This window comes from Neofelis nebulosa, chromosome 5 (assembly GCF_028018385.1).
Source record: "Neofelis nebulosa isolate mNeoNeb1 chromosome 5, mNeoNeb1.pri, whole genome shotgun sequence".
NCBI classification, from domain to species: domain Eukaryota; kingdom Metazoa; phylum Chordata; class Mammalia; order Carnivora; family Felidae; genus Neofelis; species Neofelis nebulosa.
In genome coordinates this window covers 95252948-95280744 of record NC_080786.1, presented here as the reverse complement: position 1 = coordinate 95280744, position 27797 = coordinate 95252948, and the positions used below count along the sequence as shown (strand labels likewise).

General features: G+C 38.9%; 1 long non-coding RNA gene across 1 annotated transcript; it reads left to right on the top strand.

The window, feature by feature from the left end:
• The first annotated feature begins 1515 nt into the window (after positions 1 to 1515).
• On the top strand, positions 1516 to 27404 carry LOC131512514 (uncharacterized). The gene is made up of 3 exons (XR_009262162.1): positions 1516 to 1669; positions 5954 to 6057; positions 27257 to 27404. It is a non-coding gene; the product is annotated as an uncharacterized LOC131512514 (long non-coding RNA).
• Positions 27405 to 27797: the final 393 nt, after the last annotated feature.

The following is a 27797-nucleotide window of genomic DNA, read 5'->3' as shown; positions in this document are numbered from 1 at the left end:
AGGCAGAAAAGCCTGAATCAGCTTCATTTTTTAAGGTGCCAAAGTATAGGGCTCTTCCACTGCTTTGTCTAAGGCCTTTAATTACCTGTCTGCATATGGATTCTGAATGGCTCTGTGCATCAGCCTTCTTTTCTACGAAATGAGGCTAATAATACAGATGTAGCCCAGAGCAAAGCTGTAAGGATTAATTAATAAACCATGATTGTTAAGCCCACTGCAAACACAAAGCATGGTATGAAGATACTTGGTTAGGAAGTAACAAAGTGAGGGCTCCAAGTACTGGGCAGGGATGCTGCAAGCTTAGAGTCCTAACCACTTCTCCTTTAGAGCACTCGGGTCAATGCAGCCTTCTTTGTTCCTTCACCATGGGAATCTCTCCCAAAGCCCAGACCAGGAGTTCCTCCCCTCAGAGGCTCAATATGCTCACATGCTTCTCTATTCTTCCACCTGCACCTGCTGTTTCTCTGTATTTTGGTTCATCTCAGTTGCTAGCTTTTATTCCACCTTTCTTATATTGATATTCCTCTCCCAACGGTTTCAGAAGAGAAAATCTGCTTTCTACAGTAGGAAGAATTCTGCAATCATGCTCCTCACCTAGTCAGGTGACAGGACTTGAGGGGGTTTCTCTCCTACCTCCCTTGTGGCCTGTGTATGTATGTGTGGTCTCTCGTTCACTCTCTCACTTACACACACACACACACACACACACACACACACACACACACGAGCCTGTGGTGAGATTACAAAGATTAACGGGGTAATAATCTGAGAGACGAGAGAATACCTTCCCTGGGAAGTCATTAATTTGACTCAATCACAAATTCAATCCAATTAAAACAAGTATTTATCATGCAGGTTTTTCCGAAAAGCAGCCACAGTGCAGTACAAGGCAATAAGCCAAGTCCCTTGTCTTCAAGAGAGATACGTACATAGTAACCCTAACATAAACAGAGCCATGGTGCTTTAAACAATATATAACCAAAAAGAATGAAAGATTTCAGGTTGATAAAAAGAAGGATGGGTAGATGGAAAGAACCCATCTTTCCATCTTTCACTCCTGTGAAAGGAGTGAAAAATATAGGTCTACAGAGAAACTGGTCTGTTACCATCAGGATACTAAATGCTTCCATATTAAGTTATCCATTTTAAAATTTCTCTATGGGGTAATATTTTTCCAGATGCTAAAACTGGCAATCAGGCAGGTAATTTTCCCAAGTTGTCACTGTCAGTGGTACAACATGAAGTGAAGACCACAGTCACAATATAAAATCTGGGAGTTCTAAACACTCTACTCCTTGCAATTATGTAAGAAATGCCACATTACATAAATAGCCACATACAGTATAAATCTTTGAGTGGATTGAGGTGAATACCTTTAGATTAAGTACATTAACTTCATATATGTAGTTGTGTGGTCACAATGGTTACTTGGAAACATGTTGTAAGAATAGTGTGACATGAATCAGAGTCATAATACATATCAGAACGAGTAGTTTAGTATGGCAGCATCCACAAACCAACAATAAAGGCAAATGGCAAAGTCTCAGTGAAAAACCTTGACCTGTCACTGAAAGCCATTGTCAACATCTAAATGTCAGAACACAACTTTTAAAAGGATTTGAAACTAGAATGCATTAGGAGAATCAGTACAACATAGACAATTTATAAGGTAGGACTCAAAGGTAAAGACAACCTGTTATAAGATATAAGGTCAAGATGTTTGTTTTTAAAGTATTGTTTAGTTAGCTTAATTTTCCATTAAATGTCAAATCATCAGCCTACTATCTATTTTATAGCAGACAGGGCATCTGAGGTTCTTACCAGCTGTGATTTTCCCTAAGGGTTTAATGGGTTTGTATATTTGTACAAAGTAATATTATCATTATCATAAATGTTTTCTAATTATTTCTTGGTATTAATGAAAGCATGTTGTATTATTGATGGATTAAGTACAATATTTATAAAACAGTGATAGGATTAAAGGGAAATAAATATGTATATCTTTCTGCATGTGTAAACAATAAATATTAATTCCCATCATCAATTTTGTGCAAAGTGACTTAGTACATACTAATAACTTACTAAAGACTTTGGTTAACTATTGTGTATTTGGAGTATAGCTATAGTGTTTGCTTATCTGTAAGGTGAAGGACTAGGGTCAATCAGGTAGGGCCTGAGGCCTGCAGGAAGGACAAGGATCCAGAAAATGGGCCCAAGAATGCTGAATTTTCAGGAAATAAGCAAGATGTACCTAATAAGCTTTAAGATGAAAGGAACATAAACTTTTATCAAGAACAAAAATAAAGACGGGTGCCTGGGTGACTCAGTTGGTAAAGCGTCTGACTCAATCTTAGCTCTTGATCTCGGGTCATGAGTTCAAGCCACACACTGGGCTCCTCACTGGGCATGAAGCCTACTTTAAACAACAACAACAACAACAACAACAACAACAACAACAACAACAAACTTCTATCAAAAATAAAAGGAAAAAAAAAAAGAAGCCTCATGGGGGGTCATAAATCCACACAGTAAACACTTGTGTACACACTTATACATAATTTATATTGCAGTGGCTCTCTAGCAACATTCTTTTGATTTTTGATGGGTGTAGGTTTTTTTCTCTGTCCCATTTGTTGTGTAAGCTCCCTGAAGACAGCAATAAAGCATCCACGTGACAAAGTGTAAAACAACCACGATTTGAAGATAGAAGAATGTGGCTTGGAATTTGGACTCTCCAACTCTGCTGAGAGGTATTGGGAGACAGTAATGGTGTGTGTCATTAGCTCATTGTCTTGCCATCATTTTCAATAACTAGGTCAATCTTTTACTGCAACCCAGGACTTGGTTTTGATATAAATGCAAAGCAATTTCTCCTCCCAAACTGAAAAGTATAATACATTTTAAGGCTATGATATGAACCATTCAAGAAACATGTGTCTGCTGATGAGATTTTAAAGAAATTACATCAGTCAACTGATGGAAGTCACTTAAGCAAATAGATTCATAAGACACAACTGAAGTGATGATACAGTTTTAAATCGCAATACTATTTTCAGTCGGCATAGAAAGTTTTTTCTTTGGATTAATGTATTTTAAGTTGAGGGATAACAAGTTGTGAATTGAGAAAATAGGAAAGCTCTCATCTTTCCATTCTAGTCTATGAATAAATAGGAGTGTGAGTAGCATAAACTTCTGAATTTCTCATTTGATTAACTTCATCAATTTGATTTCTATTTTAAATAAGGCTGTTTCTAACATACTATCCCCTTTTCCTAAGGGCAAAATTATTGTCAATAACACTCATGGTTCATTATCCTAGTCCTAATAGATTTGTCAAGAACAGAATAACATCAGATAAGGAAAAATAATTTACAGAATTAAATTGGGGAAGTCTTAGCCTCAGTATCACGGTTGATTTTTACCAGAAAGTAATCCAAATAGTGTGGACTTTTCAGAAGTTTGCCAGGGTGACAGGTGGCTGTGTAATGAAATGCACAGATGTTATGAGTACAGGAGGCATCTCTGGGTCACCCCCACAAGTCTGAGCCCTCACCTCAGGCCTCCCTAATGTTCAAGCAGCCTTTTCAAACCATCACATATCCCAGAGGATCCAGAATGCCCGTGATCTCAAGTTTGCTAAAGCATCTGTTGTTACTATATTGCACCAGAGCTAGCTTAATGAAAACTGATATGTTGCCAGAACAACATGACAATAAATACTGTTTCTTAACGTAAATGATTTGTTAAAGCCTGTCAGAGCAAGAAATGACCACACAGTGTATTTTTGTAATCACTTATGCTTTTTGCTGTTTCTAGGAAATATAGTTCAGGTTAGTGTCCTATTTCTCTTAAGTAATTTTAGGCCCTGTACATGTTTCCAATCTAATTCAGTCCACAGAACTTACTTCTAATCAGCTTATTTGTGTTCCATAGTGCCTTTATTCTCCATTTGAGTGACTAAGCACACAGAATTCCTGCTTAACAGGTACCCAGGCAACAGGAGTGATGAAAACAGGCACAAATCAAATTCAAGAGGCAGAAAATAGAGCAATCTGGGCTGCAGAAGATAGTCAGATAATCTGTGTGCAAGTTGCTTTTGAAAACTTTACTCAACACCAGACTCAACCTATAAATTTAATCATGATTGGTCAAATTTAGAGAAAAATAGTTAGACTTTACCATCTAGAGGCTGGGTCCTGTATTCCCCAAATTTAAGGAAATCTTAGCCACCTGAGAGTCCATGTTAGCTTCACAGGGATCAATATTAGGAAAGGAATAGGATCATAAAAATAAATTACTATAAAGATCTCTAAATAGATCTGCAAATATATTATTGTATTAAAACAACACACTGAAAAAAATGCCCATACAGCTGCTGTAGAACAGTGGTTCTCTGAGTGTAGTCCTCTAACTGGTACCATCAGCATCACCTGGAACTTGTTAGAAGTGAAAATTCTTGGACTCCACCTCATGCTTATTTAATCTAAAGCACAAGGGATGGAGCCCAGTAAACCATGCTTGAATGAGGAACATCACAGAGGAAAGCATGTCCCTAAATTCTATTCAGAGGCACATTTATCCCAGACTATTTTCACATAGTAATCAATCAAACCTAAGGTTCACTGGAAAATTAAACTATAATGTTCTCGTCCTTGATCATATTTGATTAAAATAATAGTTATTTTCTCCACTACAATATTTAAACATTTTATTGACATTAATATTTAGAAAAGCAAAGATTTGGAGTCAGTGGTTTAATTGTGATTACAATGGTAGCAAAATATTTTTCTGAAGTTTATTTATCTATTTTGAGAGACAGAGAGAGAAAGAGAGCGTGAGCAAGCAAGCAGGAGCAAGGGAGGAGCAGAGAGGGAGGAAGAGCGAATCCTAAGCAGGCTCTGCACTGTCAGCACAGAGACAGATACAGGGCTCGAGCTCACAAACTGTGAGATCACGACCTGAGCTGAAATCCAGAGTTGGTCGTTTAACCAACTGAGCCACCCAGGCACACTGGTAGCAACATATTTTAAATAGCAAGCATATAAGGCAGGAGCTTTAATGTTTCTATGTAGCTAAGCCAAAACCACCATATCTTTGTTTTTACATGTATATCCAGTTTTATATCAAAGAACAGAATAAAAATTACAATGTCAAGATTTTGCAATAACAGATTAACTATCCAGGAATATTGAGGGTCTGGTGTGACTTGATAATAAAATAGGGTGTCATTGTTTTTATAAGTTTCCAGTGGAGTTGAGGTGGAAAGCTACAAGGCAGAATAATGTTCTCACTTCTCTTGGGTGTTTTAATTCTTCAGAGCTGCTGAAAACTAGCGTAGAGGCCTCCTGACACTTGCACATTTCCTCCCATCTTTCTCTTCTAATTGCCCTTGGCCAAATGAATAACCACTGGGGCATAAAAAGGAGTCCCACCCTCTCCAAGAATGAATGATTTCCAAATCATAGATAACTGTATTCTGAATTTCACAGTGCTGGAGCAGAAAATTGCAGAAGGTGGAAAGTGCAGGATGAAAAGGGTTCATTCAGAAGCTGACAGCTGGTAAAGAGCAGAGATGAGACAATCAGGAACAAGCTACTCAGATTTGGGAGTAAAGGGTGTAGAGAAATAGGCAAGCAATATCAAGGTAGTCAGGGTTGGTGAGGTCAGGAGCCAAGAGAAATGAAAACTGGGAAGGACAAGCACTGATAAAGGAGGGAGAAACTAATGCCACTTCCTTTAAATTCCACTCTAAGTATATTCTCAAGATTCTAAGTTTAGGTCACTTATAAGATTCTGGTAAGTTAATGAATTTATACTGTAATTCATGTATTAACCTTTATGATTCATGGTACTACCTGGTATGAAGCATTTGGCTACTTTATACCTTTTAGAATACTGGTGTTTACCTGGAACTCATTTTAGCTAGATCACGTGTCTTCCTCCTCCTATCCAGGATGCAAATGAAAGAGGTCAGCTCATAACTTTGGGCCTGAAGGGAAAGCCACACTGGTTTGCTGTGGACAAGATTATGAGTTGCCATACCGAAGAATCTTAATGGTATGGTCTCTTCTTCCTTCCCCTACACATCCTGGATAACCTGGAAGGAGTCCAGGCCATCAGGGCTGGCTCTGCTTAGCCCTCTGTCAAAACAGTACAGTCTTGTGATAAGCAATAGATCAGCTATCCAATGGGCAATCTCATCTAGTTATCTTGATGACCACAACAAGGACGCATTTAGTTCTTTTAGTTACTAAGATCACAAAATCAGATTACTCGTTCTAGAAGTGATAGATTCTGTGATTCCCTAAATCAACTTAATAACAAATATGGGGGAAAGGACAACACAAAACTTACCATTTTAACTATTTTTAAGTATAACATTCAATCAAATATGGCGTGCGCGCGTGTGTGTGTGTGTGTGTATATATATGCATATATATATATATATAGGTATTTATCATATATTATATATTATATATATTAAGTGTATTTTAAGTGTATTTATATATACATATATATTTTAAGTATACCATTCAATTAAATATGATGAGTGTGTGTGTATATATATACACACATATATACACATATATAAACCATATGTGTATACCATATGTATTTTTATATATATGTATACCATATATATTTTTTATACATATAACTAAACCAAATAGTTGCAGCAATGTAACCCTAATCAGATTGAAGGCAGCCTCAGATATGACCCTTTACGGGACCAGATCCAGAAAGAAAACTCCAGAGATGATAAGCACTTTGCCCAAAGGTCTCACAAACACTAGACCCAAGGCTCCTCAATCTCAGGCCAATCCTCCTTCCTTTTTAACCAACCTGAGTCAGGATAACACAAAAATTAAGCTATATGGCAATTATCTGATAAATTTGATGGATGTGTGAGAACAAACAGGGATAATTATGGCCAGAAAATCCAATTTAGGTCCTCAATTACCTAGACTGTCTACATTGACCAAATAAATTGGATAATGGCCAAAAATGCACTCTACATTGTGTTGTACACCCGGAGCCTAAGAAGCATTTCATTGTGCTTTTGTGATTAATAGGAAGACCCACACCACTGAGAGAACTATAAAGTACAAATCTAAATGGATGCCTCTTACATCAATGAAACATATTTGAAAGTTATCCCAAATCTTTTATTTATTGGTAAGTGGAGTGAAAATGCTATAGGAACTAAACATAAACACATTATAGAATTTCTCTGAGGTAATCACACTGCTTCTGTCCAGGTCTTTTGTTTCATCAAACATATTATTCCTCCAAATGAGTCAACTATAATTAGGCCAAAGTTGTAAAATGAAAAGAGGACAAAGCCCTCATACTAAAAGCCTTATTCTTGACTTCATTCTAAAAATGATGTAGGTCTCAGTTGTAAACTTAAAATAAACATCAGACTTAGGATGTTTGGTAATGAATGGAAAGCATTAAAGGAAAGGGGCTTTCAGGCAATCCTTGCAAAAACTTTCCTACAAGATTTCATGTGTTGTTTTTTTTAATGTTTATTTATTTTTGAGAGAGAGACACAGAGTGTGAGCAGGGGAGGGACAGAGACAGAGAGGGAGACACAGAATCTGAAATAGGCTCCAGGCTCTGAGCTGTCAACACAGAGCCCAACGCAGGGCTCAGACTCACAAACCATGAGATCATGACCTGAGCCAAAGTCAACACTCAATTGATGGAGCCACCCAGGTGCCCAAGACTTCATGTTTTAAAGTAAAAATTATGCTACTCAAATTTAGAGTGGTTTTCCCATGCAGTTTTAACAAGAATAGTGTATTTCAAAATTAAGGTGTTTCTGTTTTTAAAAATAATTAGATTCAGAATGTCTTATGCCAGTATCAGGATCAGAAATGACTATGTGTCATGATTAAAGGCTGAGAAGATGGGCCCAGGGTAAGATTAATTAAAAAGCAAGACACAGCATGGTATAAAGGAGAGCCTATTGTAAGGGGAATCAAAAATTGGATTCTAACTCCCTATCTAGCTATTTGAGTCACCTTCTCTCTGGACTTCAGTTCCCTTATCTCTAAATGAGAAGGTTGACTGGATCAGTTTCCTGCTCCACCTCTGACTTTAAGCCAGGGATCAGCAAACTAAGGATGATAAGCAAAACGTATTCCCCCACTGGCTTTTGTAAATAGTTTAATTGGAACACAGCCACACTCAATCATTTACATATTGTCTTGTGGCAGCTTTCATGCTTCAAAAGCAGAGCTGGATAATTGCAACAGAATCTGTATGGCCCACAAAGCCTAAAAGACTTACTCTCTAGCCCTTTACATAAAAAGTTGGCTGACCCTTGCTCTAAGCCATTGACCAGTTTCTGACAAAAGAGAACACCTTGGCATCACTGCTTAACCAAAGTCTAGCTTTTAATGGATTCTAACAATTTCATAGGACACTCATAGATTTTCACTAATCCTGTGCCCAATGCCATGCCAAGTAACAGTTCTTGAGGGATGATACTTCACTGTCCTTTTTCAGTCATTCTGGTCATTGATGTTCTGGTCCTTCACTATAACTTCAATAATAAGCGATGGCAATTAGTAGGGGCACCATCTGGAGGTTTTGCTGATCATTGATAGGGCTGGTGAAGATGGCTTCAGTTTATTCAAAATGGTCCAGTTCCCCAGTTTCAGGGTCAAGCAAAATCCCTTCTCTGTCTCAGAAAGGAGGGCGAGCCAAGAGATTGATACTAGATGAGGAAAAGACGAAAAGCTGTTGAAAGTCTGTAAAACTGAAAAAGAGAATTGAAGACAGGAGCCGTGGAGCTCATGTATCTTTCATCTTTTTGAGAAGCACAATTGATGTTGAAGCTAAAAATCTATACCCAAATTAGTAGGTACAGGATTGCCTCAGACTGAAATTACATAAATGCCTTAAAACTCAAGTGATGCAAGGGAAGGAAACTCATATATGCTCCTTATTATCCAATATTCCTCCTCACCAAACCTCACTATTAATGTGAAGACCTCTCAGAGCAAGAGAGACCTCTAGGGCAACCTTATCTGTATGCTATACTTCTCTGTCATCCAAGGACTCTGCTAGCTATTCACGCACACAGCCATTTCAGAGTTTGCTTCCTCAATGATCTTTCTATGCGCCAAGATACTAAGACCCTGGGAATACTTCCCCTGCAAAACTCAAGCAGTTGGCATAGATATTCAAGAGCGAAATCTCCACTAAATTGTTACTTGTACAATTTTTTTTTTAAGAAACTCAATAGAAGCTGCATACCATCTTAAAACATACCCCCATTTCTGGTGCTCTCAAAGCCAACATAAAAAACAAATGGGGTCAAAAATGTCTCCCTTTAAATTAGTATTCAGCTCACTTAGAACTGTATGCAGCTATATTAAAGAATATCTGTTGTTATCTTTTGAGTCATCACTAGTAACCTGGTGCAAATATATTATCTCATTTAATCCTCAAAATATCTTTGTCGAAGTCAGAATCATTAATTCCACTTGACAGAAAAGGAAACTAAAGGCTGAATGAGTTAAGGGACTGGTCAACTGTCACACAACTATTAAACGATATAATAGGTGGTTGAGTCTGAATCCAGTCTATATTCTTTCCTCAAATCCACACTGTCTTCCACTGATGATTTCTTCTGTCCAAAAAGGTTTACTCTAGTTCCTGAGCTGTAATGCTAACTGGGGACAAAGGTACGGAGCACCTCGGCCTCACCATTCAGCAATCATTCATACTCAATAAGATCCAGAAGGCAATATCCCAAGGCCCTAACCCCAGTACTCTTTGCCCGCTGCTTGCTTTTGCCCAGGAGCTAGGTCTGGATGTCTGGCTCAGCTTTCTACTTAGTTCAGAGGTCTTCCATGCATCTCAGTTCATTCAGCTGAGTCTATATAACCTACTCAGCTCATGTTATTCATCATCTCCCCCATACTGAAAACAAGCCATGGGGCAAATATCAACGTCTCAGCCCTGATGAGGTGGAACCTGGCCATAACTAAGGAAGTGCTCGTAAGTGCAGAGATGACACCTACATGGATGAGATACTGGCAGGGCCTCCCCATCCATCAGGTTTCAAGCTGAGATGGCAGCACCTACATGAATCGTGTCCATGCTAAGGTTTAAATCTTGCATGTACATTAAGGACTTAGGGAGTACAAGACTTAGCAAGCAGACACCTCCCTGCCTTTACTTCATCTCCTCCTGGCCAAGCTGCTCACTTTCCCAGGAAGTTTCTCTCTGGTATCTAATCAAGGTCTAGATTGATCTGTCAAAACTAGGTGCTCTGTTCTAGTTCACTAGAACTAGGCTTGTGAGCTCAGTAACCCAGGAGATGTGGATAACTATGCCTTGGTGAAGGGACTTCTGCACACTTGGTCAAGGCAGGCAGCCACCCCAAACCCAGACTGCTGTGGGACTATAGGCCCAAGCTGCTGAATGCATCTGACTAGAAAGAGAATTGAGATTCAAGGGAAAGGAAGAACTGCTGAGTTTGGACCTTTAACAGATTGTGATTTTATATAAGCGCTCTGTTATTTGTCAAAGGGTCTGTTTTCTCTGGCTAAACTGAAATGGGATATGAAAAATCTTTGCTTAAAAATTTGCATGTTTCCTCTACAAAGCGTATTTCAATCCTTCATTCTAGGATGTTTCTTTATAACTTGGCATAATTTGCTACAGCTCATCATAAATGCTTCTAACATCCCACAAGAAGGACGCAAAGGAGATGCTGGAAATTGTGGAAGAGCTGTGGGGTGATTCTCCTTTCCTTCCCACCAGACTAAGTCTCTTTCCTAGGTCTTTAAAGTAGATACAGCAACAGTAAATAAAAAAATAATAATAATAGGAAAAGATCACCTATTGTTGGCTGTCAACTCCACCTGCTCATATTAGAAGACAGTTCTAAGTTTGGATCATAAATTGTAAATCCCTGTAGTATAAACTCTTAAATGAATTAAGAAACTTCCAAACATGTGGAAAGCATGAATCTATTCCCTTAAATATTAATAAAACTGAATTTTTCAATCATGATCCTTCAAATATATTAATTTTCTTCTGAACATATTAATTCTTTCACTCTGCATTAGAGCCATTTGTAAACACAGTATCTCACTTATTAGACTGTTGGGTACTTGAGTATAGAATCCATGTCAGATATAGTACCTATATCTGCAGTGTTTGATACATAATAGGTTCTAAAGGGGGGGGGGGAAATTATGAGTGCTCATGATATTTGTATTTAGCCTTTCATGGTAGAGCTGTCATTTAGGGAATGGCTGTCCATCCAGGTACTACATTCTCAAATATATCCTGAATCAACTTTTATTGTGTTAAGCCATTGACATAGATGTGTCTATTTGCTATTTCATCTAAAGTAACACTAATACAGTGAACACACAATTAATTAACTGGCTAATACCTGAATATTAATATCAGATATTTAAAATTTCTGATTATTCAAATAAAAGAATGGTGACAGAATCAGATTTATCATGAAGCCAATAAGGCTTAAATTTCAGGGTCCTTCACTAGCACAGCACTGTTCCAAGATCCTGGGGAAATCCCTGCCAATATGTTCAGTTTTTATAAGTATTTCAAAAGAAAGTTTTTGGTATTTTTTTTTTAGGAAAAGACCCTGAAATTATAAAGGCCTCAGGGTCCACAAAAACAGACTTCAGCTCTGGCTCAAGATAAAAGAACATGGTGGTATACAATGCACAAAGTATGAAATTTGTACTTGTAATGCACAAAGTATGAAATTTGTACTTGTAATGCACAGAAAGTCGATCTCTTCCACTGAAGTTGACTCTTTTATTAATAACAATGTCACATAATTTAAAGTAGACTGCAATTTATTGTCACATTTTCTCTCATTAGTTTTTCTATGATGCCTTATGCAGACAGAATTGCCTCATTAATAACTTTGACCAATTGCTTTTGCAAGATGTTGATTATTTTTTCCCTTTGCATTTGACAAAGCTTAGAAATAGGGCAAAATGTCTTTCTTATTATAGTGTTAAGTTAGTTTTAATAATTAGTCAACTATGGATGTTTTAAACATTTCCAATAAATTCATCTTTGGGCGTAGATAGACACTGCATCATACCCAACTTAAAACACACACACACACACACACACATGCACGCACGCACACACGGTTATGAAATGCTCAAAAAAGGGAAAAAGTAATCAAACAATGTTTAATTTAATTCAGCTTTCACATATTTAATATTTTGGTGATTGAGATTATAATCAGAAGGGAGAAATGGTTTAGAAATGGAACAACTCATGCCTGTGGGTAGGAGTTTGAGTTTTGAAGGTGAGCACATACAATGGAATATTTTGCCTGAATCTTTGGTTCTAAACATTTGTGTTTGCTGTATTAAGAAAAGTTTTTCCTAGCAAATTTCTTGAATTTGTTATTATTCAATTTGATTTGCTTCTTCCTTTATCTCTGCCTAAACTTCTTTCAGACAATCTACAAGGAGAAAGAAAAAAACCATATTTTGCTTCTTTTTGACACAGGCTTTAGTCATTTGTTACCATATTATTGCATATTCACTTCTGATATCAGAATAAAAAATTAGATTACTATTTAGGAACAAAATTAATCTTGGAATTTTTAAAAGCAGAATTCTTATTACAGGAAATTCAGGACAGCAAAACAAAAACAAATCAAGGAACTAAAGATTAATTCATGGTTGTTTCTAAGACAACATTCATGCAAGTATTTAAATGCACATAGTAAAAATTGAAGATGGCTCTATGGTTTCTGAAATGAAAGAGTTCCCATAAAAACCAGGAAGCATTCATAGATGTATTCAGAGTACACATTTTAAAGACGGTTTTTTTCAGGAATTGCACAGTAGTGTTGTACTATCCATACATAAGCAACATGGGCAGCAGCTGTAACTTGTTTTCATCCCAAAGAACTCGTTTTAACAGCTGAACATTAAAACATTGAACTTGGCACTGAGGAATCCACGCTTACTTTTATTTCCAAGAAATTTCAAGTAAGCTATTACAGAATAAATAATTTGGATCTCTACATTGTGCATCTATGAGTGAAGGTTTTTAATGCTCATACCCATAAAGTACATTTTTATTATGAGTCCAGCACCATTATCTAAATAACAGAAAATATTTCCCCTAAATCTAATTTTGACTCCCTTTCTTTTAGCATAGGCTGTTTGATCATTCAATAATTAACTTTCATCTCAAAGGTGTCTCTTCTTTAATTCTTTACAAGAATACTAAGATACCCTAATTTCACTGGCAGCTTTCAGTTACGTAAACCATTGGATTAAGACCTTAAATGCAATTTGATATTTTCCCTAACTACTTATGAACAGAAGCCAATTGGTGACCATGAACTGTAACATTTACAAGTGCCGCTAGCCTTTTACTGCCCATAGACTCCCCATATCCCTGTAGCCCAGAGATATATCAATTGAAACAGCCAGACAGCGGTCAAGATTGCTTCATAGGCCCCCTGTCTGTAGCACACATTTGTTCTGCGTTCATGAATTTGATGTATAGCTGTGGAATCAAAGACGCACATTCATCATAGAAGAAGCCAGTGTTTTATCTAGGAGCTCTAAGTTTGCTGATAAGTACAAAGAAAAGAACAGCACCCGAGAGAAGAAGGGAAAGAAGAAAGATGGCGAGCTAGCAGTGGGTAAAACTGAACAAAGGATTATGGACTACTACACAGGAGCAATTCATCCAGAATCTGGACTACAACTGTGTTATCTTTCATTATCAAACCTCTCTTTCCCCTCCTTAGAGGCCTACTGCATGACCTTACAGATAGTAGGTAATCAATATTCACCACCACTAGGTCACACCAACCACCTGTGTCCTTCTCACTTGGGGAATGTGGTGAGAAGAAGGAATGGGTATAAGTGGTCCACATAGGAGAGGCTCTTCCTCTCCACACTGATCTGATTATCTTTCTTGGTGCCCTATCTTCCCTTGGTCCAGACTTTAGTATTTAGCTCAGGCCCATTGAAGTGTCTAGAAAAATTTATTTCCTTTACAGCCCCTGAACAAAACCAGTATTCATTTTCCAAGATGGAATCACAAGAGAAATATGAAAGCTAACTGCACGTAGTATAAATAAACATGGTATGGGAACATGAGAGCAGAACACAACGGCCTGACACAGACGAGAGAGACAATCCAGCATAACAAATAGTAAGTTGTGCTTTGCCCGTGGCATTTTCTGGCTCCATCAATAATTATATAATACAACAGTCACTGATTTCTCAGCCCTGGATCAATCATGGGTTTCACATCCCCTCCAGAGCTGGTTGTTGACCAAGGTGCTTGCTCAGACCCCCACCCCATCCATGGCAAAAATCAATTCTTGCCTAACTGCTTGTGTGCTTGGAATGCGAGCGTCGGAGCAATGTTGAGTTTAATAGCAACTGCAGAATTCACAATGATTTCATATCTGGCTACATAAGCCCGTTCAACTCAACAAGTAGTTTCAAAGGAAAGTCCTCAGCCCAAAAGATAGAATACAATAGAACCTCATAAACATAGCAGCAACCTCAAGTACGTAGCACACTCATAGGCCCAGAGCACACTGTGGCTAGACGCCAGAAGTTTTATCTGTCCCATGATTAGCCTATCTCATATATTCTATCAGATGAGCTTGTAATGTAGCATTCTACATACTTAGCACAACAGGATGGTAGTGCCACAGTAGTATCTGGGACGCATCGTCTGACTTCTGGTCCCAAAATATCCCACCACATCCCATAGGACATCAAAAGTCAATTGCACCACATGATAAAATGTATTTCTCAAAATGTAAAGAAGCTCCATTTCTTTATGCCTACTAATGTATTTTTAAGCTCGGGTATACATGAAGAGCAACGCTAGTTGTGTATACTCAACGTCGAAAAGAGAGATGTAGTAATCATTTTAATCTCATCAAGACAGATGGTCCAACTTGATAATAGAGATGCCAAAGTAGATTTTCAAAATTCAATTACTCGCTTTGGTTGTCTGCCTTGATTTGGTTAACTAGACAATAGCCCTAACTCGTCAAGTCCTAAAATGGTAGCTTATGAATGAGAGGGAAATTGTGAAATGGTTCATTTTAGCTCTTATTCACACTTCTCTGCAGGGCATCCTGGCATGAAGATGTTAGAGAAACGCATCATACACATTAAGAACCTTCATTTTTCAGTTAAAAAACAAATAAATAAAACCGAAAGAGAATGCGGGGGTAATCCAGGGTCATGAGCAGCCTCAGCATCTCATGGCACAGGGTCTGTATGCTATTCATGGTCCAAGACCTTCTGCTAAGCTGACAAATGTATTCGTGGGTTCTAGAACCACACCACCAAATTACCCATTCCTGCCCCCTCCCTCCCATTTTTCAAAAGATTTCCCCTTTGTACTTATGAAAATAACTTAAAGAATAAGCCTGATAAATGTATTCACAATATGGGGTTTTCAGGGCAATATCTTCTGATCTTTTCTCCCCTCTCCAACCTCCCCGTCCCCCAAACACTTTCTACCTATAGGTTTATCCTCAACCAGTTAATAGCAACTCCCTTCTTTGAATTCCTCAGACTAAAATCTTTGGACTTCTATTTGACTTCTTCCTTGCCTTAACGGCACATGTAATCCATCATGAAATACTGCCAGCTCTACCTTCAGCAGACATCTGGAACCTGACCATCTCTCCCTACTTTCACTCTGGTCCAAGTTACCATCATAACCTACCCCTATCATTGCAACAGTTTCCTCACTATGATTACGGAGGAGGGTGTCAGTGCCCCTACTTTTGCCACTCTCATCCTCCCCCCGCAGGTCATTCTCACCATCACAGCCAAAATTATTCCTTTAAAGCCCCCAAAATGAATATGCCACTTTTCTGCTTAGAACTTTCCAACATCTCTGCCTCTCACTAGAAAAACTAAACCCTGACAAGGTCTCTAAGACCCTACACAACCCACTTCTCTAACTTCATCTCCTCTTCACTCCCTTGCCCACTCTGCACCCACCACACTGGCTTCTTATATGTCCCCTGAATGCTCCAGGCATGCCCTGGCCTCAGCATTTTTGTAATATCTTTCTCTTCTCTCTGGACCACTTTTTGCTCAGATATATCCATGGTTTTCCTTTATCTCCTTCAAGACTCTGCCTAAATGGGGGGGCCTGGGTGGCTCAGTCGGCTAGGAGTCCAACTCTTGACTTTGGCCCAGGTCACGAACTCATGATGCATGGGGTGGAGACCTGTGCATTGGGTTCCATGTTGACAGTGCAGAGCCTGTTTGGGATTCTCTCTCTCCCTCTCTCTCTGCCCTCCCCAAATTAAATAAACTTAAGGAAAAAAAGACCCTGCCCAAATGTCACCTTCCCTAATCATTTGCATTTCTATACACCAATAATGAAATAGAAAGATATCAAGGAATTGATCCCATTTACAATTGCACCAAGAACCATTAAATACCTAGGAATAAACCTAACCAAAGAAGTAAAAGATCTGTACACTTAAAATTATACAAAAGTTATGAAAGAAATTGAAGAAGACACAAAGAAATAGAAAAAACATTTCATGCTTATGGATCGGAAGAACAAATATTGTTAAAATGTCAATAGTACCTAAAGCAATCTACACATTCAATGCAATCCCAATCAAAATAGCACCAGCATTCTTCTCAGAGGTAGAACAAACAATCCTAAAATTTGTAAGGAAGCACAAAAGACCCTGAATAGCCAAAGTGATGTTGAAAAAGAAAACCAAAGTGGGAGGCATCACAATCCCGGACTTTAGCCTGTATTACAAAGCTGTAATCATCAAGACGGTATGGTATTGACACAAAAACAGACACATAGACCAATGGGATAGAATAGAGAAACCAGAATTAGACCCATAAATATTTGGCCAACTAATTTGCGACAAAACAGGGAGGAGTATAGAATGGAAAAAAGTCTCTTTAGCAAATGGTGCTGGGAGAACTGGCGAAACATGCAGAAGAATGAACCTGGACCACTTTCTTACACCATACACAAAAATAGACTCAAAATGGAACAAAGACCTAAATGTGAGACAGGAAACCATCAAAATCCTCGAGGAGAAAGTAGGCAACAACCTCTTTGACCTTGGCAGCAGCAGTTTCTTACTTGACAGGTCTCCAAAGTCAAGGGAAACAAAAGCAAAAATGAACTACTGGGACCTCATCAAGATAAAAAGCTTCTGCACAGCAAAGAAAACAATCATCAATACTAAAAGGCAACTGACAGAATGGGAAAAGATATTTGCAAATGACATATTGGGATAAAGGGTTAGTATCCAAAATCTGTAAAGAAGTTACCAAACTCAACACCCCAAAGACAAATAATCTGGTGAAGAAATGGGCAGAAAACACGAATAGACAGTTTTCCAAAGAAGACATCCAGATGGCTGACAGACACATGAAAAGGTGCTCAACATCACTCCTCACCAGGAAAATACAAATCAAAACCACATTGAGATACCACCTCACACTGGTCAGAGTGGCTACAATTAACAACTCAGGAAATAACAGATGTTGACAAGGAGTTGGAGAAAGAGGAACCCTCTTGTACTATCGGTGGGAATGCAAACTGGCACAGCCACTCTGGAAAACAGTGTGGAAGTTCCTCAAAAAATTAAAAATAGAATTACCCTACGACTCAGAAATAGCACTACTAGGAACTTATCCAAAGGATACAGGAATGCTGATTTATAGGGGCACATATACCCCAATGTTTATAGCAGCCCTATCAACAGTAGCCAAATTATGGAAAGAGTCCAAATGTCCATCAACTGATGAATGGATAAAGAAGATATGGGGTGTGTGTGTGTGTGTGTGTGTGTGTGTGTGTGTGTGTGTTGGAATACTACTTGGTGATGAAAAAGAATGAAATCTTGCCATTTGCAACAACATGGATGGAACTGGAGGGTATTATGCTAAGTGAAATAAGTCAGTCAGAAAAAGATATTATATGTTTTCACTCATATGTGGAATTTGAGAAACTTAACAGAAGACCATGGGGAAAGGGAAGGAAACAAATAGTTACAGAGAGGGAGGCAAACCTTAAGAGACTTTTAAATACAGAGAACAAACTGATGATGGTTGGGGGTGAGGAGCGGGGAAACTGGGTGATGGGCACTGAGGAGAGAACTTGTTGGGACGAGCACTGGGTGTTGTATGTAAGTGATGAATCACAGAAATCTACTCCGGAAGCCAAGAGTACACTGTATACAGTGTATGTTAGCTAGGTTGCCAATCAATTATATAAAACAATGAAAAATAGCCAGCTAGAGACAAGAGAGGAGAGAGGAGAGAGGAGAGAGGAGAGAGGAGAGAGGAGAGAGGAGAGAGGAGAGAGGAGAGAGGAGAGAGGAGAGAGGAGAGAGGAGAGAGGAGAGAGGAGGAGGAGGAGGAGGAGGAGGAGGAGGAGGAGGAGGAGGAGGAGAGAGGAGGAGGAGGAGGAGAGAGGAGGAGGAGAGAGGAGGAGGAGGAGGAGAGAGGAGGAGGAGGAGGAGAGAGGAGGAGGAGGAGGAGAGAGGAGGAGGAGGAGGAGAGAGGAGGAGGAGGAGGAGAGAGGAGGAGGAGGAGGAGAGAGGAGGAGGAGGAGGAGAGAGGAGGAGAGAGGAGGAGGAGGAGAGAGGAGGAGGAGGAGAGAGGAGGAGGAGGAGAGAGGAGGAGGAGGAGAGAGGAGGAGGAGGAGAGAGGAGGAGAGAGGAGGAGGAGGAGAGAGGAGGAGGAGAGAGGAGGAGAGAGGAGAAGAGAGGAGAAGAGAGGAGAAGAGAGGAGAAGAGAGGAGAAGAGAGGAGAAGAGAGAAAAGAAAAAAGGAAACAAACTGAAACTTCCTGGGTGCCTGGGTGGCTCAGTCAGTTGAACGTCAGAATCTTGATTTCTGCTCAGGTCATGATCTCACAGTATGTGAATTTGAGCGCATATTGGGCTCTGTGCTGACAGTGCAGAGCCTGCTTAGGATTCTCACTCTCCCTCTCTCTTCCCAACCCCTTCTCTCTTGAAATAAATAAATTGTTAAAAATTTAAAAAATATATATGAAACTTCCCCTCACCCCAGTCCAGCATTTCCTAGTTTTTTTCAACACAGTTAACTTCTAATGTACAGTAGAACATATTTTTCTATGGTGTACATTCTGTTTTCTCTGATCAGGATGTGAGTTCTAAGAAGTAGTGAGCAGGGGTGTAAGAGAGGTTTGCTTTGTTCACTGCTACAAACCCAGTACCTAGTATAGTGGTACATAGCAAGCATTCAATTCATATTGGTTTGTTAATGAATAAGATAAATATCAGGTTCCAGGGCAGGGAGAAGAAGGGGACAACTTGGGGCAAATAAAGCCTTTTTTGTGTCCTGTTCATCATCCTCAGAGGCACATTCTTTCTGACAGTGCAGAAGGTTGATTCAAGCTACACAAGTGTTCTAGATAATCTGGCTTCTGTCTTAAATAGATGTTGGAGATGACTGTACACTAAATAATGTTCATAGGCAGGAAAATTTTGAGGAATGGCCACACTGCTGTTTTCCCTGCACTTGTTAGAAATCTATCAATTGCTTTTTACTATGTTGCTGCCATCCAGAAAGCTTGAGTCAGGAGTCAAGTGGTTCCCTTCTGCTCTAGAGACAAGAGTTGGCAAAAGTCAGGGAATGAAAGACTGGTGAAATGAGGATAAAGTCTGAAAGCCTCACTGAGAGAGAGGATACCTAATACTGTGGGTTTCTGCCTTCTCTTCATGAGTCCCTCCAAGTCTGAGGCTTCTACTTCCCTCCCTTCTCTCCTTGCTTGCTGTCCCTGTGATTAGGAGAGGGTGGGAAGTACATGATATGAATTCAACAGTACATTATACCCGGAATTAGGACAGGATGACACAACTTCAGGGCTTTACCAAAGGGTCCAGGCAAATCTAAAGTTTTTAAAAAAATCCAAGTCTGTGTATAAAATTCAAAGAATTCATGATACAAGTACAGCATCTGAGCCATAGTCTTCTACAGCTGGGCTGATAACACAGTCCAAAGAGCAAGGACCAATCACCATAGTTGGTCAACTAGGCAAAGAACAAATGATGAATGTGACCTTCATACTACAGATGCCTGGCCAAGAGGGCTCCTTTTTGAAATATACTCTCAGCCTGTTTGCACAAAAGCAGACTGCTAAAACAACTCTAGCTTTTCATTTTCTACTTCAGGCATTTTTTTCAGAACAACATCAACAAAAGGAGCCCCAGTAGGAAGAAGCTATGTTCAGTCAACAAAAGTGCTTAGATTTCCGTGTACTCTTTACTTGCTTCCTCAGAGAAAGAGAGTGCATGCCATATCTGATCCAAGCAACTCCCTACAAACTTTAATGACAATGCCAAGAAAACCTCTCATGTGTTATAAAGGAACTGTGAGGATGCCTGGCTGGCTCAGTCAGTGGGGCAGGCGACTTTTGATGTTGGGGTTGTGAGTTTTAGCCACACATTGGGTGTAGAGATTATTTCAAAATAAAATCTTTATAAAATAAAAGTTTTTTTAAAAAAAGGAACTGTTTCCTGGGGAGAGGCTGATGTGAACCAAGGACCTTTTATCCCAGAAAATCCACAAATGATGTCCTTGTCAAGGAACTTGATACATAATAAATAGAAATACTAATATACATCAATACACCTTCTTAATCAGTTGATATATGTAATTCAAAACAATTTTGGCCATTAGGGGATCTCTAGGTCACTGACAAGGCAAAGAAAGCAGTAAGCTGAATAAAGTAATCAAGCATAGCAACTTTTGTCTCATTGTTAGTCATCCTCACAAGATAAAGAGACCATCTCAAAGTTAAATAGAAGGGCCATTATTTTATTTTGGTAGTTTCCCAGGCCACTAGCCATAACCTACAGTTTCAAAGTACTCCCTCTTTTAGAGACTACAGTGCTCAAGCAGATAGGCAAGTCTACCCTCATTCCTAGATTTACCCTGAGAGTTTCCATGAAAACTAGGGGGCTAGGCAATTTCTTTTCAGGGTCTTTGGGAGGGCACTTCCTTGTGCACCTTCTGGGTTGAACAATGTGCTCTAAGTTCCAGAGACAACAATCCTGCCTTTGCCACTTGGTTTAAGTTTGGACAGGTTTTTCACCCCAAATGTTAGAAAATCTTGACTCTAGCTTGAACAGGACAGTATGGTGAAATCAATTTTCCACCTTTGAGATGAATGAAAGATTCATCTTGAGATGAATGAAAGATTATCTGTCACTATCTAGAAGAGTCTAGAATTGCACAGTTATGTTCAAATCTACCCCCCACCCCTAAGGCCCAGAGAATGTCCCATGTTCAAGAAGTGGCTTTGGCAAACAATTAGAACTCGTCAACGTTACCTGTTCTGACGTTCATCCAGTTTCCCTTTATACTTTGATATTTGAAAATGTTCATCACATTTCCTTCATTTTATGTATCATAATTGTAATTACATTAACTCCATTTGTTCACAGCTTTATCCAAGGCACTTAGAAAATGCCTGACAATACCCCTGATAAAAATAACCAATGGATAGATGAATGGAGAAATGGAAAGCAGAGGCAGCTTCATTCATTCTCTTATTCCCAGTGATAACTGGTTTATCATTTTAGGAACTTTAATAAAATAAAAAGTTGCTGATCCCAGTTCTAAAGCAGGATTACTGTCACCTAAGTCCTTAAGTGTGGAGATAAAAGTTTTTTTCCTCTGTCTGTGCTACTCCTTCTCTGGTTACACAGGTCACACCTAGATTTATGGGTGTAATTATAAAGGCATGTGTCACTATGTGCTGGGAATGCTTACAATAAGCCTCTGATGTTCACACACAGGAGATTCCAGTATTTTCTACTCAAATCATTTGGGCGGCATGATGGAATGCACTATGGTGTTCTTTTGAAACCATGGATTTAAATGCCAAGTTGGTCTTGGTGGGGGTTATAACTTAGTATTTATGAGCCCAATTTCTAAGGCATCACTGCAGGGTAATGGGGCAGATCAACTGAGATCTTTAAGGAAAAGTTTATAAAATGTCCAATAATTAAGCAAGTATCATCAGCAAGCCATAACAGGATCTTGCCCTCTGCATAAACACAGGGGAGATGGCAACAGCTAGGGTGTGGGTTTTATTTTCCCCATGTGTAACTGAGTACCTATGCTATCCCTTTTGAGTAGCCTCAAAATCAGATAATTTCTGGAGGCAAAAAGTCATTCAAGAAGAAGGCTCAAGAAAACCAATTAAACCTAGGAACTATGAATGTCTCAGGTTCATATTGCTGCAGGAGAGGATCAAAGAGGAGGAGAGATGGACTTGGGTTGCAGGCTGTTTGTAGCACCTACACATGGATCTAGACACTCTACCACCATGCACTCCTACCTTGATAATCTGGCCTCATAATCAGATAAATCACCGCTTCACCACCAATAAGAGGAGGTAGGTCTTGGCCAAAAAAAAAAAAAAAAAAAATGCAAAGCCCCACAAACCACACATGTACAAAATTTAAGCAAATGATACAATGTTATTTGAAATGCTTATGAGAGGAATCATTCAGGGGCCACTGGCTTAAAAATGATACTGTTTTATACCAGTTTAGTTGGGGAAGAGCTGAATTATCTTCCCTTCCAAAGCAGAATAGTCTGTGAAGTAAGACACAACAAAAATTGAATCCTGGCTCCACCACTTATTGATTGGGTAATGTTGGGCAAATCCCATAACTAATCTAAACTGAATTTCTTCATGTGAAGTAACACAGGAAACAATCATGCTTATTTTGCTGTGCCATGTGAGAAATAAACAGGAAAAGTCCCTACTACATTGAAGGCATTCAATACAGAAATGCAGTTACATTTATTTCTATTCTATATTGTGAAGCTTGACCTGACAGCATGCAGTCGAACAATTTATCAGTTTGTATTTACTGTTTAAATGATGTTCATTTAGGGAATCCTTTTTCTAATAGTGGAGGTTTGCCTTTGCACCCTGGGCTCTCAGAAACTGACCTAGTAGCCCAGCAAAAGCATGCTAACCTTGATGATCAGATGCCTCCATGAGAAGCCATGACGTTTGGCGCCTGGAAGGCCTCAGAATCATTTATGGTACCCTTCATTCATAGAAAAGGTGCCCTATGCTACCTTTATTTAAGTCTATTTATTTTGAGCGAGCGAGAGAGAGAGTGCGAGCGAGCGTGAGAGCGCAAGTGCACATACGCATGCACTCACCCACTAGTTGGGGAGGGGCAAAGAAGGAAACAGAGAAACCCAAGCAGGATCTGGGTTGTCAACATATAGCCTGATGTGGGGCTTGATCCCACAAACCATGGGATTATGACCTTAGCCGAAATCAACAATCAGACCCTTAACCAACTGAGCCACCCAGATGCCCCAACCTATGCTACCTTTAAAAAGGGACACCTAGGGGGTGCCTGAGTGACTCAGTTGGTTAAGGGTCTGACTTTGGCTCAGGTCATGATCTTACCACTTGTCAGTTCAAGCCCTGCATCAGGGCTTACAGCTCAGAATCTGGAGCCTGCTTCAGATATTCTCTCTCTCTCTCTCTCTCTCTCTCTCTCTCTGCCCTTCCCCTGCTCGCTCTCTCTCTCTCTCTCTCAAAAATAAACAAACATTAAGCAAAAATTAAAAAGGGGCTCCTGGGTGACTCAGTCAGTTAAGTTCAGACTCTTGGTTTTGGCTGGAGTCATGATCTCAAGGTTCATGGGATAGAGCCCTGTCCGTGAGCCAAGCACAGAGCCTGCGTGGGATTTTCTCTTTCTGCCCCTCCCCTGCTCAATAGTGCACGCATTCTCCTTCCCTCTCAAAATAAATAATTTTTTTTAAAAAATGCTTAGCAGCCTCTTTCCTGGAAGAGTTTTTGGGGGAGAGGGGTTAATGAATTATGTATATTTAACAGCTAAGAGGAAAGTGTTACTTTAACAGTTTAACACTGGTACAAAACTACAAAATCAAACCTAAAATAATGTGTAATAACACAGTGTTTAGTTACCCCAATAAAGTTTGACCTAGAGTTCATATTTTTCTTCATACTTTTTTGTTTATATAAATATTAGCCCAAGATTAGACAAATGTGATTACCTTTTACAAAATCTGCAAAGGGAGAGGAGGTTCAAAGAAAATTTGACACAAAGGAAGAACCAAAATGGGGTGCCTAGGTGGCTCAGTGGGTTAAGCATCAAACTCTTGATTTCATCTCAAGTCATGATCTCACAGTCTGTGAGTTCAAGCCCTGCATGAGGATGCTTGGGATTCTGTCTTTCTGTCTCTCTCTCAAAAAAGAAATAAACAATAAATTTTAAAAACTAAGAAACAAAATACAGTAGTGAAAAAGCTGAGAGAGCAAAGCATTGGCACAGATAACCATTGTTATGTATCAGCTATACTTATGCTTACAAATACACATGTGTCCATATACTTATATCTAGTATTTTATATATGGAAGTCATAAATAGCCTAAATTATTTAGTATAATAATATACTAAAGTCATTAGTACATTTAATAACAGTCATATTGAATATGTCCTATGTTAATATTACATTGTTAAACTATAATATTTTAAATACAATTAACAACTTTTGAACTCACAACACTTCAAATTAAAAAGGTGTGGTTGTCCTTTCTTGTCCCACTGTTCATCCCTTCTTTCTCCTTATTCTATTAATGTCTGAAGAATGCATTTCTCAGACATTTATAAAAGCCATCTGATAGCTGCACTTGTTTCTAAACATGCTGCTTCACACCTTCCACAGGACAGGTTACTGATTATTTTTGGTTTTAGATGCCATCTGTTATAGCTTCTGCTGGGCCAAAGATCCTGTTTATGTCAACAAATTACTTAATTAAGCAAACGAGGTGACAATGATGAGTTTTTGAAAATGATGTGGATGTTCGTGAAAATGATGTAATTCAATATAATGTTTTATTTGAAACAAGAGCTGAGGTGGGGAGGAGTGTAGTGGGAGAAGGGATACAGATAAGAGGGTGTCAGCAAGGCCCCCCAGAGAATGGGGGAGTGATCGAGTTCACAGGATGAGGGACTGCCTTCAGGTCAAAGGACTTACACACACCCCTTCATCAGACCACAGAGGAAAGAAGGTCTTTCATAGAGTAAAGAGAAGGCTAATGCAGGTCTCCCTGTGCACTAAATACAGTATTGCCTATTGTGTGACAGGCCACAGAGAAAAAAAATGTATCTCAAGGTCTCCGTGCAGCTGCAGAGTGGTTTCTAAAAGTCCGTGTTCACTTGACACTGAACTTGACTTCAGAAAACTCTGCCTCACTCCCAGGATACTGTCTTTCATTTAATTCATGGCTCCATGATGCCCTTGCATACTTAATAAGGACAAGATTCCAAATTAGAGCATTCCTCACATATCCCTTTAAACCACTTTTGTAAAATTATACCCAGAAAATATGATTTTGTCTCAACTGACAAAATTTGCTAATTCTGGAAGCTTTTAAAATAATGCTTCTTGTTTGTAAATTCACAGCTTTCTTGGATTTTCTATAATTCTAATAATATGCAGAGATAGACTTAAACCACTGGTATTATAAATACCACTGGATTTATTATAATTCTGATAATATTGAAGGGATAGATTTAAACCACTGTTACTATCAGGTGGTAAGCCCAGCTATTCACAAAAATCATGCCTCCTATATATGGCAAGACTACACTTGGTTCAAAACAGGCTTCTAAATATTACTTCTTCAAAAAGTCCACTGTGTTAAATAATGCTTCATTTAGCCAAATGATTCTGTTATAAACACATTTATGGCAATAATATTAATTATAATAATACTTGTAGCTCCATAAAAATCGCCATTGCACCATTTGCCTGAGCAACCCCAGGGAGGAATATCTCATGGGCATCAATACCAAGTAAACACAAAAACAAAGTGTTAATATCCTGACTTATGAAGAGTGAGACTTCCCTCATTGGAAAGTTTAATAAAAATATGTTGGTTGTATATAAAGTTTATAATGAAAAAGAATGAAATGGTTGGGCCATTATAATTAGAAAGACTAATTTTAATACACTGGGGGAAAACATGGAATAAATACTTATGCTGCCATTCTACTGGGTTAAACTCCTAATGTCTGGAATTCCTAACAACCACCACGAAGCCAGTAGCCTTAGAAGACAGGAGGGAAAGGAATTTAGTGACCATCATGGACTCCACTCCACCCTAATCACCTTCCTTATTATTCCAGAAGCAAATTCTGAGACTCTAATATGTAGGATGATCACACATCTTAGTTTGTCTTGGACAGTTCTAGTTTTTATCTATGGCCCAGTGTAATTATTGATAAAGTTCCCTTTTGTTCTCAGAAGCGCCTCAGCTTGACCGATAAATGATATGGTCAACCCTACCAGGAAGCCATCAGACAAATGACTGAACTCCCTTCAGAGTATTCTGACACTAAAAGGAATGGATCACTTTGTTATCTGTTGCTGTCATTGCTATTATTTAATACCAAGAGAACAGCATTGGGTCGTTGCAGATGAGAATCAATAAAAAGCAATGCTATACGCCTTCAGGAGGTGAACAGAATCTCATTGTGGGGAGAGGATTTCACAAGTGAGCAGCATTTTATGTTCATGAAGACACAGTTGATTGTCCAGACTCCATAGCAATACTGTGGCTCTGGTTTAGTATTTAACTAGTAAGTGCCTACAGAATCCATAGGGCAATGAGAGTCTCCTGCCTCTGCACTGACTCCTTGTACTTCCACAACATGTAGGAATTGTTATTCTTCAATTGTTCAATCGGCAAACTTTTATTAGAAATCGATTATGTTTTAGCCTCCTGTTTATCCCTATAGAATATACAAGAAGCTATGGTACTTGCCTTTAAACAGTTCATGTTTTAAATGATGATTCAAGACCAAAACCACATGATAACTAAGAGTAAAACTAGGTGGCTCCAACTCTTACAAGTAAATTTAGAGTGACAGAATATTGAGAGAAGGGCTACTGAAGAACAAAGGTGTGAACATAGGCCAAAAGGATGCAGAGAGCTCCTGAAGATGAAGAGGACAAGTATAATGGTGGGAAAGAATATGTGTGCAGAGGGGCAGTGGCTTAGAGTAGGCTTGTTTTGAAAGTTGAATAGATATTGCGGAGCCATATTCCAGATCATTTAGAAATTTTGAGTAGGAGTGTTTAGACTTGATGTAATATATCATAGCAATGTTAAACTTATCTAATGTTCACCATCTCCATTTTCCTCAGGTTTTTCTACACTGCAGTTCGAGACCATGCTGGCACAAGCAAAGGTACCAGATAGGAAAAATATCCAGCCTCTTTTTATTTTCAGTCCTAAAACACAGCTACAGTGAACAAATACATGTGGCCCAATAAAGTGTGCATTGATTTATAATTAAAATATTTCAGAAGATTGCTTTCACTTCTTTGAATACACCAAAGTAAGATGTGTCCTCAGTCTGGGCTCAAATCTCTCACTTCTTCTTCTCTTACTTTCCAAGGTCAAGTATTAAGGTGACAACTTCAAGATCAGGTGCTTACACCCTTTCAAATATGCAAAGGCTATCATTCTATTCTATGTCTTAACCTTCATCGAGGTCGCTTTCATCAAGACTCACTTGTTCCATGAAGGTACTTCCAAGTAAACCTCCCTGCTTCCCCTCACCAAAATCACTCCACTAAGATATCTGTCAATCCTTCCTCCCCAGATCGTTGAATACATCGTGTTTTCTGGATCGCAGTAATTAATTGACAACAGGCATATTTTAGTCATGTGAATCTGTCTTCT